Below are 17,014 nucleotides of genomic sequence, written 5' to 3'. Positions count from 1 at the left end.
TTTGTTCGTTCCCCCTTCCCCTGCTTTCCCTGTGAAATCTAGGGGTGGTTTGCTGCTGTGGTTTCTGCCTCCAGGCAGGAGCGCAGCCACTTGTCCAGCAGAACAACATCCTGAGAAACACCACCCCCCCCCTCCCCAGGGGCTTGCAGGCAGCCAAGATTTTCTGGAAGGATTTTCCAGAAAGTAAGAAAGGAGGAGAATTTCAGAAAATGTATTCCTGATCTAAACACCCTGAAATCAGGGAAACGAGACAAGCTCTGGGGAGCTGACAGGGGGGATTTAGATTACATTTTAGGAAGAAGTTCTCCCCTGTAAAGAGTGCTGAGGCGCTGGCACAGGGTGCCCAGAGAAGCTGTGGCTGCCCCATCCCTGGCAGTGTTCAAGGCCAGGTTGGACACAGGGGCTTGGAGCAAGCTGCTCTAGTGGAAGGTGTCCCTGCCTGTGGCAGGGGTTTGAACTGGATGAGCTTTAAGGTCCCTTCCAAAACAAATCAGTCTGGGATTCTACAAATTTTACAGTGAGCTTCCATTCATCTTTTGTCTGATCAATTAATCTTATTATCATTCATGTCTTCTACTCTAGGTCTTCTTCAGCAGCATGGTTCCTGGCATCCATGGTGTTGCATACCGCAGCCGCAGTAACCCAAAATGTGAGTAATGCTGTGTTTGCCAATGGCGGTTTTCAGTCGTAGGCATGGAGAGAGCAGTTGCATGTGGGGAAACGCTTTCTGAGCTGCAAGTGGCAGAATTCAGTTTGCAATTGGATGTCTGAGATGCGGATAAGTCTCATTCAAAACACTTTTAAGGTGGATTAGGTCACCAAAAGAAAGCCTGAAAGGCAAGACACCCTGATCCATCAGAAACAGTGCTACTGCCCATTGCAATGTTTTCTATCCCATGGACCAAGCACCCTACAGAGCCATGCACCACAGTGTCCACGCTGGGGAAAAGGCACAGATATGTGTTTGTTTCCCATCAGCTTCTACATTTCCTTCTGGAAATGTTCCCTTCGTGTTTCATTCCCGCTCCTTGGCAGTAGGTATGCTAGGTAGAAGCTTTAAATAGAAATGGGAGTTATCTATCTATCTTATTTGCAGTAGTTATAGAACAGAGTTGGAAGGGACATTAAAGATCATCAAGTTCCAACCCCTTGCCATGGGCAGAGAAACCCTCCACTAGAGATCCGTGCATTTCCTCGCATCAGTATAACACACACAGAGACATGCCACACATTTGTGCCTAGGATATAAGAATCCTGTAGTAATGCAATGCTGTGTAAGGGTCTGCATAGAGCTAATTCATGTACTACAGCATGCTTATCAAAGGACACTCTTTAATTGCAAAGCAGTAAGTTTCAATTAGTGATCAAGTTGTAAGACTCTGTTGCAAGTTCTCTGTTGCTTTATGTTGTTTAGCTACAGTGTGAATGAATTCTGGAACAATTCCTGATTTTAGTTTTCTATCTCTTAACAAGACATGCGACCTCCAAATGTAGGGTTCTTTTAAAGAATAAATCCAACTACATATCTGACACTCTTGTACAAAAACAAGGGCTGCTTTCTCTCTTAGGGCCACATTGGTTATGTTTTCCCGTCTAACAAATTTATCACCGTTGTTTAATCCCTATTCTGGCCAGAGAAACGAACTGTGGATTTGGAAACACCTCTGTAGCCTAGTCCCTGGAAAAGAAAGTAAATTGAAATAAAAAGACAAAGTGAGCATTAATCCATGTTTCTCCTTTGGGAGAAAGAATTAATGAATTAAGAAGGAGGTTCTGCTCCTGCTTAGTGTTGCATCTGATGGAAGTTGCCCAGCTTATCACGGTTTAGTGGAGGAGGTGCAACGTTTGATTAAACCGTAACAAGAGAAATTCAAGAAGCAATCCCCTTGGAAGGAAGGGGGTTCTTTGTGCAGAGGATCACTACTTCTTCCCTTCTTTAGCTCTTGCTTGTTTGTTTTCTTCTTTCTGGTGCAAGCTGTTGTCAGTGATGGAGGAGGAGAGAAGTTTATACAGCAGTGTGGGGACTTCAGGCCAAGTATATGAAATATCTGTCTTAAGGCATTTGTGGAGGTGTTTAGGAAGTGTCTGTCTCCCATGTCCTCCTCTGGAAGAGCACTGGTGAGCCCAGGGCTGATCAGTCGCTGCTCCCAGCTTCACCCTCAGAGCCCCTGGCTGGTGACACCAAAACACCCTGGCCACAGGACACAGCGTGCCTGGCTCCAGGCAGGTTTGGCCCAGCAAAGCTGTGAGCCCCAGGCTGGTATGCCCAGGGATGGCCACAGATGTTTCCAGTACCTTCAGCACCATGAACCCGCTACTCCACATTTCATGTTTCATATAGTCAGAAAAAGAACAAGGTGTAATAGCAATTTCTTCTTCATGTCCTGCTTTGGTAGGAGTGGAAAGACAATGATCTTGTATTGCACTGTCTTACCCAAAGCTGCTGGGTGATAATCAGAGATTGCAGGAGGTGAGAAGGATAGGATCTGATTAGGTAAGTGGGACGGGTTTTTACACTGAAGTGCTGATGCCAAAATGTATTCATGCACACAGCAGCAGAGCTCATATGGGAAAGGGTTGAGGCAGCTGTTTGAGTTACTGCATTATCTTTCATCCCTCCCCAAATATGCCCTCCCCATGACAATCCTGATTGTCTGACATGGCGATTCTCATAGCAAGATGTTGTGACCAAGACTGCTGCAAGTAGCCTCATTTTTCATCACCACTTACCCTTTTTGTTCTGTACATGTTGTTTGTGAGTTGTGCAGGCCTGGTTACTCTGGTTTTATTTATTCCTCTGTAAATACAGTGCAGCCATGCCATGGTTTCCCTTTGGCAGGTGGGACTGCATAGCAGGACTTGTGTTTACAACACATCAAGCTGCAACAAGCACCTCTAAGTTGCCCATTCCTATAAGAGCCAGTCACATTCTCCTTGCAGCCTTCCTCTCCCAACACATTTAACCCCTCCAGAATTACCAGTTAATGGAAGTTTTTAAACTTTGTAAGATTCAGGGGCTTCATTTAGGCAGCAAAGCTGTGTATTGAAATATGAATTAGTAGTGTGTGTATCGGCAGGATAGACCATCTGCTGTGCTCAGCACCCGGGTTTGAAGCTGGTTGGCTGGCAGGACAGCATGTGTTTACAGAAAACCCTAACAGTTGTAAAGGAGCCATTTAGGTTTATCGTGTCAATTCCTGTACAACTCCACGAGGAGAGATTCCTTTCACAAACCTGCATAAAGAAGACAGATAGACTAGTTTTGACCTCTCTCAAAACATTTGACAGTTGAGCTTGTTGCAAGGATAAAATATCTGGAACAGCAGAAAAAAAAATATCTTGTCATTTCCCCCTCCTAAGCATTAGGCTCCTTGAATGCAGCATCCATTCATAGCTTAGTCCTTGCTTTATAATTTAACTGCCTTTTATTTTCCTTCTGAGATGCAAACGAAGGAGCTGTACCTGCTTTTCATATCGTATTATGCGAGTCGTTGTGAAAAAGCTGTCCAGAGTAATGGCTCCATTTCATCATGATGCATATGCCAAGGTACAGAGATCATTTATTTTTCCTAAAAATTGAATGAGGATGGGATTAAAAATGTTATGCTTTGCCTATATGAGCAATATTCCTCTAATCAACCATTCCAAATATATTGCCTCTTTGTAGCTTCTCTGTAATACAGGAGAGGCAAGGGTAGCACACCAAAGGGGTTTATGCCTCTGCATAAGCATCCTTCTTACTGGGGCTGTGACTTGCAAAGCACCAATATACCAAGAACAGGGCAGAGTAAAACCAGATTGGCCCTGGGGGTACTTCTGGACTGAATGCTTGGTTACTTTTTCATGCCTGGAGGAATGATTATATTATCTAGTACCTAAAGGGGTGCTACAATAAATCTGGAGAGAGGCTTTTTACAAAGGCATGCAGTGATAAGACAAGGGGGATTGGTTTTAAGAGATTTAGATTAGATAGAAGGAAGAAGTTCTCCCCTGTGAAGGTGCTGAGGCACTGGCACAGGGTGCCCAGAGAAGCTGTGGCTGCCCCATCCCTGGCAGTGTTCAAGGCCAGGTTGGACACAGGGGCTTGGAGCAAGCTGCTCTAGTGGAAGGGGTCCCTGCCTGTGGCAGGGGGCTGGAACTGGGTGAGCTTTAGGGTACCCGCAATCCAAACCATTCTATGATGCTGTGATTAAAAAACCAAGCTCTTTAGTGAAGGTGCTGAAAACATTGCTACTTTTTAGCAGGCATCTATAGTGTAAATATAGTTCATGTGTGTATGGATGCAGAGAAGAAAAGGGAATATTCTTGTACATAAAGCTGAGGCTGAGACCAAACCCTCTGGTCCCATGTGTGACTTTGGCTGTTGGACTGAGAAGATAAATTAAGGAACAAAAAGACTTGATGAAACTCTGAGATAACTTATGCCAATGTGCAAAAGAAAAATAATAGCACCTGAACATATAGGTCCTAAGACTTCAATTATTTCATTTTTTTAATGTTTCTTCCTTTTGATGGAAAAATCCATAATGAAAAATGAAAGCTGGAAAGATGACAGGCTGGGGGAGAAAGCTTGCTCTAGCAAGCATACCCCAGCCAGCCACCTGTGTTATTAAGTCCCCATGTATGGATGCTTTAGGATTGGTAACACACAGATCATAAGCTGCATAAAAACTGAATGCAATTGATATCCTAAATAGGAACATACTTTGTTGGTAGCTCATGAAGGGCCCCATCGCTTATATCAGGTAGTCAAGCTTGAGTAAGGAGAGAAGACTGGTGAGATGAAGAGAAAATGTTGTGCTCATTAAAATCCTCTATAATATCATGCCTTGGGTGCTTAGATATGAAATACAGATGAGGAATTGCTTTTTAGTGTCATAGAGTTTTAAATAACTTTTGCTTACAATCTTGTGAATCTATTTGTACATGTATGTGTGTGTGTCTGCATGTGTGTATCTACATATGTATGTTCAGTCCTTTGACTTGTCCATGCTGGTGAGAGTCAGGGGTTTGGTGCTCAGTAGTGGAGGAGCAGAACAGGGTGAGTCAGGACTGTCAGACTCCATCTCCAGAAAGGCAGCAGATTAATACAAAAACATGAGCACAGGCTCTCTCCTGGGGGTTGCGTTTCACATTTAATGACACTGGAGAGTGGAAGGTGTTTCCAGCCAAATGGGACAGGGTCACTTGCAGGCAATTTAAGTGCCCAGTACCCTATCTGGGGAGCAAGGCATCACCTGCCACGGTTCTTGGTGACCAGGGGATGCAGTGGGCAGTCCTGGCCCCCTCTAAAAGCAGCTTATTCATGCAGCTGGGGGAGCAGAGCCATAAACAGTCACCTGGAAGAGATGCTGGTGACCAGCTGTCCTGGGTTCAGCAGTAGCAGTCATTTTTTCTCCTTCTTAGTAGCTGGTGCAGCGCTGTGGTTTTTACTTTCAGCCTGGGAACAGTGCTGATAACACTGATGTTTTTAGTTGTTGCTAAGTCATGTTTAGTCTGACCAAGGACTTTCTGAGCCTCATGCTCTGCCAGGGAGGAGGGGAAGCCGGGAGGAAGCAGAGACAGGACACCTGACCCAAACTAACCAAAGGGGTATTCCATACTACAGCACGTCATGCCCAGGATGTAGCTAAGAGTTACCCAGAAGGGTTACTTCACTGCGGGGTTGGACTAGGTAGCGGTAGGTGCTCAGTCGGGCTGGGTGTTACTGGTTGGTGTGTGGTATTGTATTCTGTTCCCTTGTTATTTCCTTTATCATTACTATTATTGGTGGTAGCAGTAGTGATTTGTGTTACACCTTAGTTACTAAACTGTTCTTAACTCGTGGGAGTTACATTATTTTGATTCTCCTCCCCATCCCTCCAGGAGCAGAGGGCAGGAATGGAGGGGGGGGGGGGGAGAGTGAGAGAGAGACTGACTGCATGGCTGATTTATGGCTGACTGGGTTTAAACCACACCACCAGCGTCTGGGTCCATCTCTCTGAATTTGGGTGCCCACCTTGGCCATTTGCATTAAGACACTTTCAGGGCAAATCACAGCAATCTTGTTTTAGAAGAAATGACCTGGCTCTGGAAATCTTTAAGGAAAAATCCATCTGGGGGAGGTACGTAGCTGATTCAGTTTGCACAAGATGTCATGGATGGGTCATCTGTAATGGAGCCCGAGGCTGAATCCTGGTTTACATCTGCAAATGTTACAGTCCAATATTTCATTTTCATGTTTAACACTTGTGCCTCCAGTTTCTTACTCTGATTTTGTCTTGGTTCAGTTTGTGATCCAAGGTAACACATGGCTGCTTTACTCATGGACTAAAAACACACTGCCTTTAGGTGTTGTGTTTCTATGTGCCATAGGTCTTTATAATTATTATTGTTGATACTTTTGGGGTGTATTCTTCTAACCTGCTTATTTCTGATAGGTGCTGGAACACAGTTTAAAGAAAAGCATAACAACGCCTATAACAGCAGTCTTTCTCAGACCTCTGAGCCTGCCTTGTGAATGCCTGTGGATGGGATTGATGCACTTCCCTGCAAGGAGCTGAGTGCTACAGCCACACCACATCATCTCAGTGCCTATTTTCAGGCTCTGTGCTGTGCCCTCCTGGGTCAAAGTGAAAATGGAAGAGGATGGCAAGCCAAGGCATGTGGAAGATGACTCACTGGATTTGTACGTTTTCAAACATAACCCTTGCATTCTTGTCAATGTATCAATACAGTAAGGTTCTCCCCCTTGCAGCAAGCCTTGTATATTTATATATATTATATAATGCCTCAGTCAATGCATTTACCAAGTTTTTCTATTTTTTAATTTTTTTTCATATTTTTTCTCCCAAACAGGCACTGAAAGACCAGAACTGCAGCACATCAAGTGCAATTCCTGTAAACACAATGTACTAATTGCTTGACAAGTGATGTCTTTGGTAGCCATGGGCATTCCCATTTCTAGACTGGTCAGAATGGCTTTGGAGTACTGGGCAGCCCATGACCTGTCTGACTTTGAAGAAGGAAAAAGCAGCTCAGCTGAGGTATGTTCTTACACAGGGAGAGGGCAAAAAGGTGACAAAAGCAATGAACCAGTGTTGGGATGGAAGGTATCACTGCTCCTCTGCCCTGTATACTGATGATGCTCTGCTATACCCAGTCCAGCTCCAAGCTGCATGTCTCACTGTCTGTTCAGGAGGGAAGAAAAGAACTGGCTCAGGTCTGGAAAGGCTGAGTTGAGGCTGTTGTGACTGGGGTAAATTCAAACATAGAGCTCACAGTAAGGAAATGAGGTTGATGCCCCAGTGGAAAACTTCACCCTCAAAGCACTTCATCTCCGGGGATCATTTTATTCCCAGAATGTGGGACATAAATGCAGAGTTGATTGTGACCAGAACCCATAGCAATAACCTGTTTATGGGAAAACTCTAGTCCTAGTCTAGAAGAGCTGTAATCTTACCCTGCCATCTAAAATTTGTTGCTTTATTAAGATTACGTTCTCGGTCGAAGAAAAGAACTGAGTTAGTTCGGTACGTTTATTGCCCTTTGTCAGGATTGCAGTACTTTTTTCTGCTTTGAAAATAGATGTTCCTACTTATATGGCTGTATATTTATCCTTTCTTTTAGCTTTTTCATCACCGTTCCCTTTAATCATTTAATGAGGAATGTTCAGGTTCCTGATGATTTAAAATTACGACTCTCAGAGACACTGGCAATATCTTTGCTGGAGTAACACTGATCCTCTAACTTTAAGACTTTAAATTCAAACCACATGTTTTTGCCACTAACTCCAAAAACAACCCCTGGAGTTGTGTGACTGTCACTAGAATATAAACCATAGCTACTCTGCAAACAAAAGCCACAGTATTTAAATTGCGATTACGGTCACAAAAGTGACTATTTTAATCATTGCTCTGGTTTACTCAGGAGATCTGCTCCCTCTGCACATTCCAAATATCTCTGCAGATTTTTTATAGACTGAAAGGAGATTTTACTGCTTTCCACCCCTCTTAGCCCTACGGAGGCCAGCCAACGCAGGGCGAGTGAGCCAGATTTGTTCCAGACTCACACATCAGCAGGAGTGTGAGCTGAATCCCTGCAGCAGGACCTGTCGAGCGGATGATGTGCCCGCCAGGACAAGCAGCCACACTTTCATGTCCCGGAGAGCTCATGGGGTACATGGCAGTTGAGGGGGGTGATATAGAAGGTACCAAACCCACAGTGGTTTTCCTATAAACTGGATTGTTTTGGAAAGAAAGAAAAGTCCCTGAGAGGCCTGTTGGGGTGGAAGGGCTTTTCTGAGTGCAGCTGCCTGGATGGCACCCTGCTCCAGCGGTAGGAGCTCCGAGCAAAGGAAAAGAACATGTTTGAAAACAACAGCCTTAGATGCAGAACTAGGAAGTTGAAAATAGAGAATACAAAAGTCTCAAAGGCTTTTTCTTTTCCTGCTGGCTTTAAGGAGATAATTCAATTCCTTTAACATCTCCCTTATATAGATACTTTCTTTCAGCCTTCTGGGTGCTGAGCTTCAGCCTCTTCGGTAAGAGCTCTCCTATAAACCCAATCACTGTTTCCCACTGGCTCTCAAGCCCCTTGTTTTGTGCGCTTCCTACATCAAAAATCAAATCCCACTTAGAGGGTGTCTGCTTTAACTCACTATCTGCCTTTATGAAGTGTAATATATGTATTTTGTTTCTGTGAAAATCTCCTGTTACAGTAATGGGAATATTCCTCTGATAGATGCATATTCAACATAAATGTTGGTAGGAGAAGAACTAATTCATTTTAGATGGTTTTATTAGGCGTCTCTTAACAAATCCCAGAGTATGTAAATGAAATATAACTATACGTACATATTCATCAGTCTGTTCTTGGAATTAAATATGAGCGCTGTGACATTTGGTTTTAAGGAATGACTAATTAACATGTGTGCAGGATGTTCTCATCTTCCTGCTTTGGAGTCCCAGAGTCAGGGAAAAGCAGACAAAACATATTTCCACTCTTCCTATCATAGTTTGCAAAGCAGAAAGCTGCTCATGACAGCCAAGAACTTCTCAGGCTTTTTTGTACCTGGTGGGTGCTGACACAGGGCCCATTCCTGAGTGCTTACTGTTGTTAAATGTCATCTCGTCTGTGCTGGGGCCAGCATCATGTTTTAAAGCATCAGCTTTGTACCTGACCTTGCTTTTAATAATTGCACTATCAAGTCACAGAGCATAGTAAAGAGCAGGACAACTTCTGGAATACAGCCACTGTTGCTCGTGATTTACCTCCAGGATGGGGTGCTGTAAAACTGGGCTGAGCCCTAAGATGCTCCCCATCATCCCGGAGATGCTCTCTAGGAAAACCTGGGTTGGATGCTGTGGGGATGTTTGGGGTTTAGCTTCAGAACACCAGGCTTAGCAACGCTGCTGGTGAAAGCCCAGAGAAAAAGCTACTTTTGTTTTCGGCACGGCTGGCTTGAGTTGCTTTTGTGTGAGAGCACAAAATGTGTGCAGCAGAAAAATATAACTACCAAAAGAACCCCCCAAAAACACCATCGTGTCTTTCTGAGGGTGCTGGAGAAGGGCAGACACATCACTCTGCCCTGTCTGAGCACCCCGGAGAAGCTGACCAGAACAAATCTCAGCAGGAACACACAAACCTCTATTATACCTTTTAAAAAGCTCTCCATTGAATGCAACCGGGCAGATGGGAAGGGCCCTTTTATTTCCTTTTTCTTTCTCCGCCTGAGTTCATTCTCTCCCTTTGGGGGAGCCAGGTTCAAAGACATGCCAAATGCATCAAAACCTTCCCAATAAAGTCCCTTTCACCTCCCGGAGGAGCGGGGCTGGGCTGGGAGCGTGCTGGGAGCTCTGGGTCCGACGGTGACTTTCAGGACTGTGTGTGGCAAATCGTGTGCACAGCTCCCGAAACAATGCCCTGAATCGGACGTCTAATTCCCTGGAAATTAAATCCCTCAGCTGGTCAGGGAAAACAGGAGCCAAAGAGATTAAACAGTGCATCAGGGAGAATCTTTAGGGGCTTACAGAGGAGGTTCTTGTGTGTTTGTTTGGGGGATTTTTTAGCTGGGGGGTAACAAAGTAGTGGTTTACTGTTGCTTCCATCCCCATTTTAATTTGAGCCATGCTTTCCCCCTCTTCCCCTCCCAATAATCCCTTATCCTTGCTGTCACAGGGGCAAAACTACTTGTTCCAGCTCTGTGCTAACCACCCAGCAGGTGAGCTCAGTCCCGATAAACACAGCTCCATCTCGGGCTGCAGAACTGGATTCTGTGGTTGTGAGCGAGTGAAGGGGGATGCTGCAGATGGAATTACTCTCCCCATGGCCCCGGGCATTCCGCACCCTGCTCAGGTCCCTGCTAGTGCCTGCAGCTCCCAGAATCTCCCTGGAGCTGCATCGGCTGCTGCAGCCTTTGCTCAGTCCTGGGTTATTTATCCTGGTGCAAGCTCAGCTGAGGCTGGACCCACTGGGGCATCAGGGAGGCCGGAAGTGGGGCTGAGACATTCCCATTGATATTTTGCTGCTGGTATATTAAATATGAGAAGGTCCAGACATGGATGCTCTGTTGCGACACAGCGAGTGGCTGGATGCTGGATAAAAGCACAGTCTCTGCTCCTTAGGAAGCAATCTTTCCCCACAGGGCTGCTTTTAAACTGCTACAAGTCAAAACTTAGTGGGACTAGCAGCGGCAAATTTTTTTTTCCCTTTAAAAAAAAAAAAAAAGCAGTTTCCTATGTATTTTTACTGACAAAAGCCTGAAGCTTCCTTTATATGCTTTATTTTCTTTCTCCTCGGAAACGATCGTTAGACAAAAGCAGTTTTGCTGCTGGTTAATCAAGAGAGTGATGTGGCCCTGCATTTTAATCCTAAACCAATTAGCAGGATTTGACATCATGCCATTAGACTGCTTGAAACAAAAATCAAGGATAGCGTAATGCAGCTAGAAAAGAACAATAACCATCAGCGCTGCCCTGTCAAAGGGGAAGGAAGAAATTTGGCTGCGTGTGTAATTTCCAAGCAATCCCCCTTCCCTCAAACCTGAGCATTCAAATGAGGGAGCTAAATAATAATGAGAGGGGAAATGTGGAATCTCTAATCACACTACCCTAAACTGCACCGGTTTTAAAAGTAGGAATCACTATTCTTGCTCCCGAGCAGACACAAATTGGTTGCCTTTTTAAATCTGAGTTCCGCTTTATGATTTCTTCAGTGGGCATTTCGTGCTTTGCTTCGCAGGCAGGTTGCACTCACGCCGGGAACAGCAGCATCTCTGATGCAGATGCAGAGCGAAGGACCCCGGAGCGAACGCGCCAGCATCCCTAAGAAACAACTTCCCGGGCATGTAAATGTTTGCTTTGTCCAAACCACCCTAAGATAATTAATGAACAAAGCATCTTTTAGCAACTGTACTTTTTTTGCTGGCAGAAATGCTCCTTATGTCTAAACCCGCAGCGGCAGTGCGTCCCGAGCCGGTGGCAAGGGCTAGAGCCAGGCTGGCAAGCGTTAGCCCAGCCACGGCTGCTGCCTGCAGGCAGAAATAAGCTTGGCGAGGATGTGTGGTGAGAACTAAAATGCAGGCAGGCCCCGGGGTGCAGTATTTAAGGGATGAATGTCTAAAGCACATCGGGGACTCCCCGCCTTGCTGTGCTCTCAAGGCTGGCAGCGGAGAGCCAGAGCAGGAGTGAAACCCAGCATCTCATAAAGAAGCATATGGATAGAGCGCAAATGGATGGGGTTTTATGTCCTGTGCAATATTTTCATTGATATTTATTTTGATTTAATTTGGCTAATGTGCAGGGAGAATGAAAACGGGTTGTGCTCCTCAACATCTGATGAGGAGCTGAATGCTTTTTAAAATTAGTATTCCTACTTAGGCAATGATCTTTAAGGTCTGCCCAGCAACTGTGCTGGAAAATCATGAGTCACTCCATGTAAATCATGGGATGACCCTCGAAGCAGCTGAATGTTTTAAAAATGTTGAATTATTTCTGTTAGTATTACAGTTTCTAGTCTTTCTGCTTCAGCCTTTTGTCCATAACTTGATTTTCCTTTTAATGAAAGTGGAGTTTCTCACATTCTTAAACCACTTCAGAGAGGGGGTATTATAATAATAGTAATAATAATAATAGTAACAATAATAATAGTAATAATAATAAATTATCATGAGATTCATGATAAAATGGTAAAAGGTGGCAATGATGCTTATCTCTGTTTTGAGAGAAGAGAGGTTGAAGTGGAGTCAGGGAGGACAGGAGCAATGTCACTACTCGTGACAGGTAGGGTGAGGTTGGAGACTGGGCTGCAAATATCTACTAAGGACTTCCATGGTGAATGTGAGCAAGTGACATAATAAATCTTCTTCTCTCATAGTTTCTATCTGCAATATGGGATAAAAAGTCTGTTTCCTCCATGGAGATCCATACAAATAAATGCCTTAAAACGGGTGAGGAGTGGCAGCAATGGCAGAGGGAAACAAAACTGGCTGGAAAGGAACAAAAAAAGATGTTAACAGCAAACAAACCTTCCGCCTTCCACAGAAACAGCACTTCCACAGCTTTGTGGCTGTCAGTTTTGGGAGGAATAGATTTGAGAGAGGGGTTTAGGGTGGATAAGGTAAGCAGAGACTGAGGGGTATCCAGAGCATTGCACACCAAACCCCCTTTTCCCCACTGGGGCATCCACCCAGGGCTGCTTCCCACTGCAAAACTGGGATTTTAATGTCCCAGTTCCCTCGCTGTTAATAAAGGAACAAAAAGTACATTTGCCTCCTCAAGGGTGTTGTGAGACAAAGTTGGTAAGTGTTGAAAAGAGACCCAAACCGGAGGAGAAAGCTGGCTTTGTTGCCTTCAGACACAGACCGCCACAGACCTTGCGCAAATTCTGCTGTAACATCTCTTGAATGAAAACGTGCTCTCCCCAAAAACCCATCAAACACATCCTGACTTGAAACGGCTGCCAGGGTAGTGAAAGGAGCTGAAGATTATAGATCCACAAGGCTCTTGAGGCAACAAAATGTTTGTCCTGTGGATTTGGGCTGTATCCAATGAATCCTAAAAGTACTCGGAGAGACTGTTTAGCCCGTCCTGTAGGGAAAAAAGAAAGCTAAACAAAGCAAAAAAGTGAACTAAGAAACAACAGCAAGAAAATCAGTTTATATTAAAAAAAGACTAATATTGAGACAGTGGGCAGGAAAAAGAAAATTCAGAAGGCCAAAGGCTAAACCTCAGACTGAATCTTGAACTGAATTGGAAAATAAAGGAGTGAAAATTGAATTCAAATGGTCAGACCTTGTAAACTGGGCTTGGTGTTTAAAAAATGAAAATGCCCTCCAAGGACAGCAGCAGCACCGAAGTTCTGATCTTCAGGGCTGGAGAGGGCACTGTAAGGTACCATGCAAAAAGAGAATGCATTGTATAAAAGGTATCTGATCCTGTACTGCTTCTACCCTGTATCTCACCGAGATTTACAGAAGTCAATCCATATTCGCATTTTTCAAACTTGTGTTGATAACACAATGCATATTTTGTGATCACAGCCTCTGTAGGAAAATGATCTTTTTTTAATGGGAAAATCTTTAAAAAAGCTGTTCTCATCCAGGGAAAATCTGAGAACACCAACAAAATATTTTTCTAAACCAAGACTAGGACAAAATAATCACAAAAGGAAGCAGAGTAAAAAGTGTACCCACAGTCTGATATAACTGAAGAATTAATTACTTAAAACAATAAAAGGCAGCTATAACAGAATGGTGGTTTTCTGCTGTATTCCAGGCAAACAAATATATCAATCAACGTCTGAGACAATAATAGGATGAAGAGAAAATACTGCAACTGCCTGGTGGTTTCCAGGTACGTATTACATTTATAGACAGGTTTTTATCCTTAGTAAAATAAAAAAGACTTGCCTCTTTGAGATCCTTGGTTTTGTTTGTTTAATTCCTAGCCTCAGGAAACAAAACCTTTTCTTTTATTATCATTATTTGTCCATTTTTAGTTTTCAGCCACAAGGTCAGTCTCTTTAGGCTTGCATTAATTTGATGTGCATCCATCTTAATTCAAGTTGATGCATTTCAATCTTGGCAGCATATCGATAACGAAAGGGAATGGAATGCCATCCGGTGAGCTCCACCATACCAGCAAAACCAAGGACAAGACAGAAAAACTGTGATGGTCTCCTGGAATCGGTTCCTGAACTGCAAATCAGTCTTTGTATGTATATGACTTTATTTTATTCTTTATAGCCAAGCAGTTATCATCATAATGGTATTTGTAATTTCGTGGGTGCATTATCATTCTAATGGATAATGAGCACTCAACAGTCACAAGAAACATTAATTGAAAAAGAGGTTCTCCTGTCCTAACAGTGAGAGTGTTCCCTAACATTATGGAAATTGGTTAAGCCAAGAGAATATTTCTTTTATAGTTTTCAGCTTTTCAGAAAGCCTTTGATGTCCTAAGCCAAAGCAAACTACCCATCAGGAACTGAGAGATGTACTTTGGTCCCCCATGCCAGCTTTTTACTTACGCCTGTCATTTCATTTCCCTCATAATATGGGGGAAAAGTTGTAGCCAACGTCTTCATTTTCATTCATTAGTGAAATCATGGCAATAATACCACTTTGCACTTAGCTCTCTCCTAGGCACTTTGGAGGTGTTTGTCACTGTGGTGTATGTATATATAGCGAGTACTCCATCCAAAAATGACCAGTCGGTAAAGTTTCTGAATATCAAAAAAGGTCAAAGCAATACAGGACTCTATTATCATCACTTAAAACTCTGTGAGGCATTAAGATTATGAGTGTAAGAAAAGATGTAAATTGTAGCTGTCTGCTTTGCTATCACTGGGACTGTCTGTGAGTTCTGGTCTCCATCACTAACCTGGGATTAGAAGTTACTCTTCTCACTTGGTCTTGCCATTTTTTCCTCAAAGGACAGGTCATTTTGTGCCATGCCAGAAGATGCTCTTCACATCCACTATTATGCTGTCCTTTGCAGCTTTAATCTGCATAGGTAAGCTGCATCCTTAAATAGCTTAAAAGGCAATAAATAAGCACACAAAAATATTACCACAGCTTCTATGTTTGGGGGGGGGCCCCCCCCCATGATGTCCTAAAGAGCTCTCTTTATTAATATGAGATGGCAAATATTTTTTCCTGTTTATTAAATCATATGAAAGGTTAATTATGGTTAGCGACTGTGGGTAGAAAACAATTCTTGGAAGATGCTTTTGTAACAACAGGTTGGCAGTATGCAGAAGCCATCTGCTTCCTGCAAATGTTAAGGTACAATCTCAAACTTGTGAGGTTAAAAATTACAGATTGCAGAGTAGTTTGGTAGAAGGAAAATCCATGTTGTGTTGATGTAAAGTTGCTCAGTCTCCTTGACACACAGCCTGGAAGGACTGCCAAGTTCCCTAAAGGATGTTATTTGGCTGGAGAGGACCCTCGCTCAGGGTATTCTGTACTCACACTGGCTGTCTACAAAGCTAATGAAGCCATTTTTGTGCTATGATGCTTCTCTTTTTTAACACAGAAATCAGTTTCAAATACTGACCCACGAAAAGGAGTGGATTGCAGATATAATATTCTGCTTTCAAGCAGGGAATTCAACTCCTTCCATGAAGGAGAATAAAATGTTGCTGTTTCTATCAAGGTGACATGATCCTGAAACTTGTTGCTTCAATCCACAATGTGTAGATTTATGCAAACTTTTCATGGCGAGTACTATCTGAAAAGGAAGAGCTATCTCCCCAATTGACATAGTTAGCTGGACAAAAAGATACAAAGTGATTTGTCCAAGAGCACACAGGGAAATGGTGGCTACTGGAATTAAACACAGATTGTTCAGATCACAGCGAAGTGCCTTAACCACAAAACCGTTCTTCCTCTCTGTGGGTCAGCTACTGTAACTTCAGCATTTGGGCTGGGTTTTCAAAGATGTTTATCATCTCCCAAGGGTTAAGTTTAATTCCCTTGCATTTTCCATGTCCATGGAAAACAGCACCCAGTTTATCTTTCACTTCTATCACTAATGGTGCCTTACTTCACCTCTCCCCACCGAGGAAACACAGGTTGAACAACCTGTAAGAGGAGGGATGAGCAACAGCCATCACCAGGTTTGTCCCCTTTGTTTTTCAGCCAAATAGGGAGAAACTCTTCTTTTCTCCCAGAGACTCTGCTCTGGAGAGACGTCATGCAACCTTCAGCCCCTTTCCTGCTCTCCTAATATACTCACAGTCCCTCCCCATGCTCATCCCCAGGAGCCAGCTGCTGAAAGACTGCTGTGCAAAAGGGCTCATTTCCAAACATTGCCAGTAATGGAGACAGAGTTGTTTACTGTGCAATAAAATGACCCAGGGCCTCATTTCTAGTGCCTCTACCCTGAGCAGTTTTGTCAAGGCTATGCATGTGTACAGGGGTCTCTTCTCCAACACCACCTTATTATTTTAACAGATACTTTCCAGCGAGATGTCTTCTTTTTTAAAGCAACCCATAAAGTGGTTTTATCTTCTCCCTTTGAGCTGCAGATGGTGATCCACTCCATTATCGACACCTCCTGCCAACAACAGTGGCCTGCCCATAAAAGCCCTGCAGATAGAGGAGAAATGGGCTGACCCCTTGGGCATAGCTGCAGAATACCTTGCCATTAAGTCCCATTTATTGTGTCCTTGCTCCTCCGTGCTGGCAGCATCACTGTCCTTACCAGGATCATTCGCAGCAGGACCTGCACTCATCTGCATCATCCCCTTCTGATGCTATTAGTGATGTGGTCTTATTGCATGCATGAGTCTGAGCATGGAGCTTCTGGTGGGCTGCAGCTGATGGGATCTTCTATTTCTGGGCTGAAACCACTGATGGGAAAGAAGGAGCCAGCTCTATTCATCTGCTTGTCATTCTGTCAGCAGGCCTGGACCTTTCTTTTCTTCCTACTCTGATCTTTTCAAGGAAATGAAAGATCTTTACTAGTAATAGTAGTAACACTTTTATCAGGCTTCCTGGAGCGCCCTGCGAGAGTTGGCTGTGTGTGAGGGA

At 43.8% G+C, this 17,014-nt stretch overlaps 1 long non-coding RNA gene across 1 annotated transcript; it reads left to right on the top strand.

Annotated features, from left to right (window-relative positions):
• The first annotated feature begins 12,988 nt into the window (after nucleotides 1-12,988).
• Nucleotides 12,989-15,678, top strand: LOC133212212 (uncharacterized). Its single transcript, XR_009725421.1, has 3 exons — nucleotides 12,989-13,832; nucleotides 14,067-14,192; nucleotides 15,516-15,678. It is a non-coding gene; the product is annotated as an uncharacterized LOC133212212 (long non-coding RNA).
• Nucleotides 15,679-17,014: the final 1,336 nt, after the last annotated feature.

The sequence above is a fragment of the Neopsephotus bourkii genome, unplaced genomic scaffold, assembly GCF_033783945.1.
Source record: "Neopsephotus bourkii isolate Nb327-2 ecotype Australia unplaced genomic scaffold, CSIRO-AGI_Nbou_v1 NB_673, whole genome shotgun sequence".
NCBI lineage: Eukaryota > Metazoa > Chordata > Aves > Psittaciformes > Psittacidae > Neopsephotus > Neopsephotus bourkii.
This window is presented reverse-complemented; position numbering and strand designations above follow the sequence as displayed.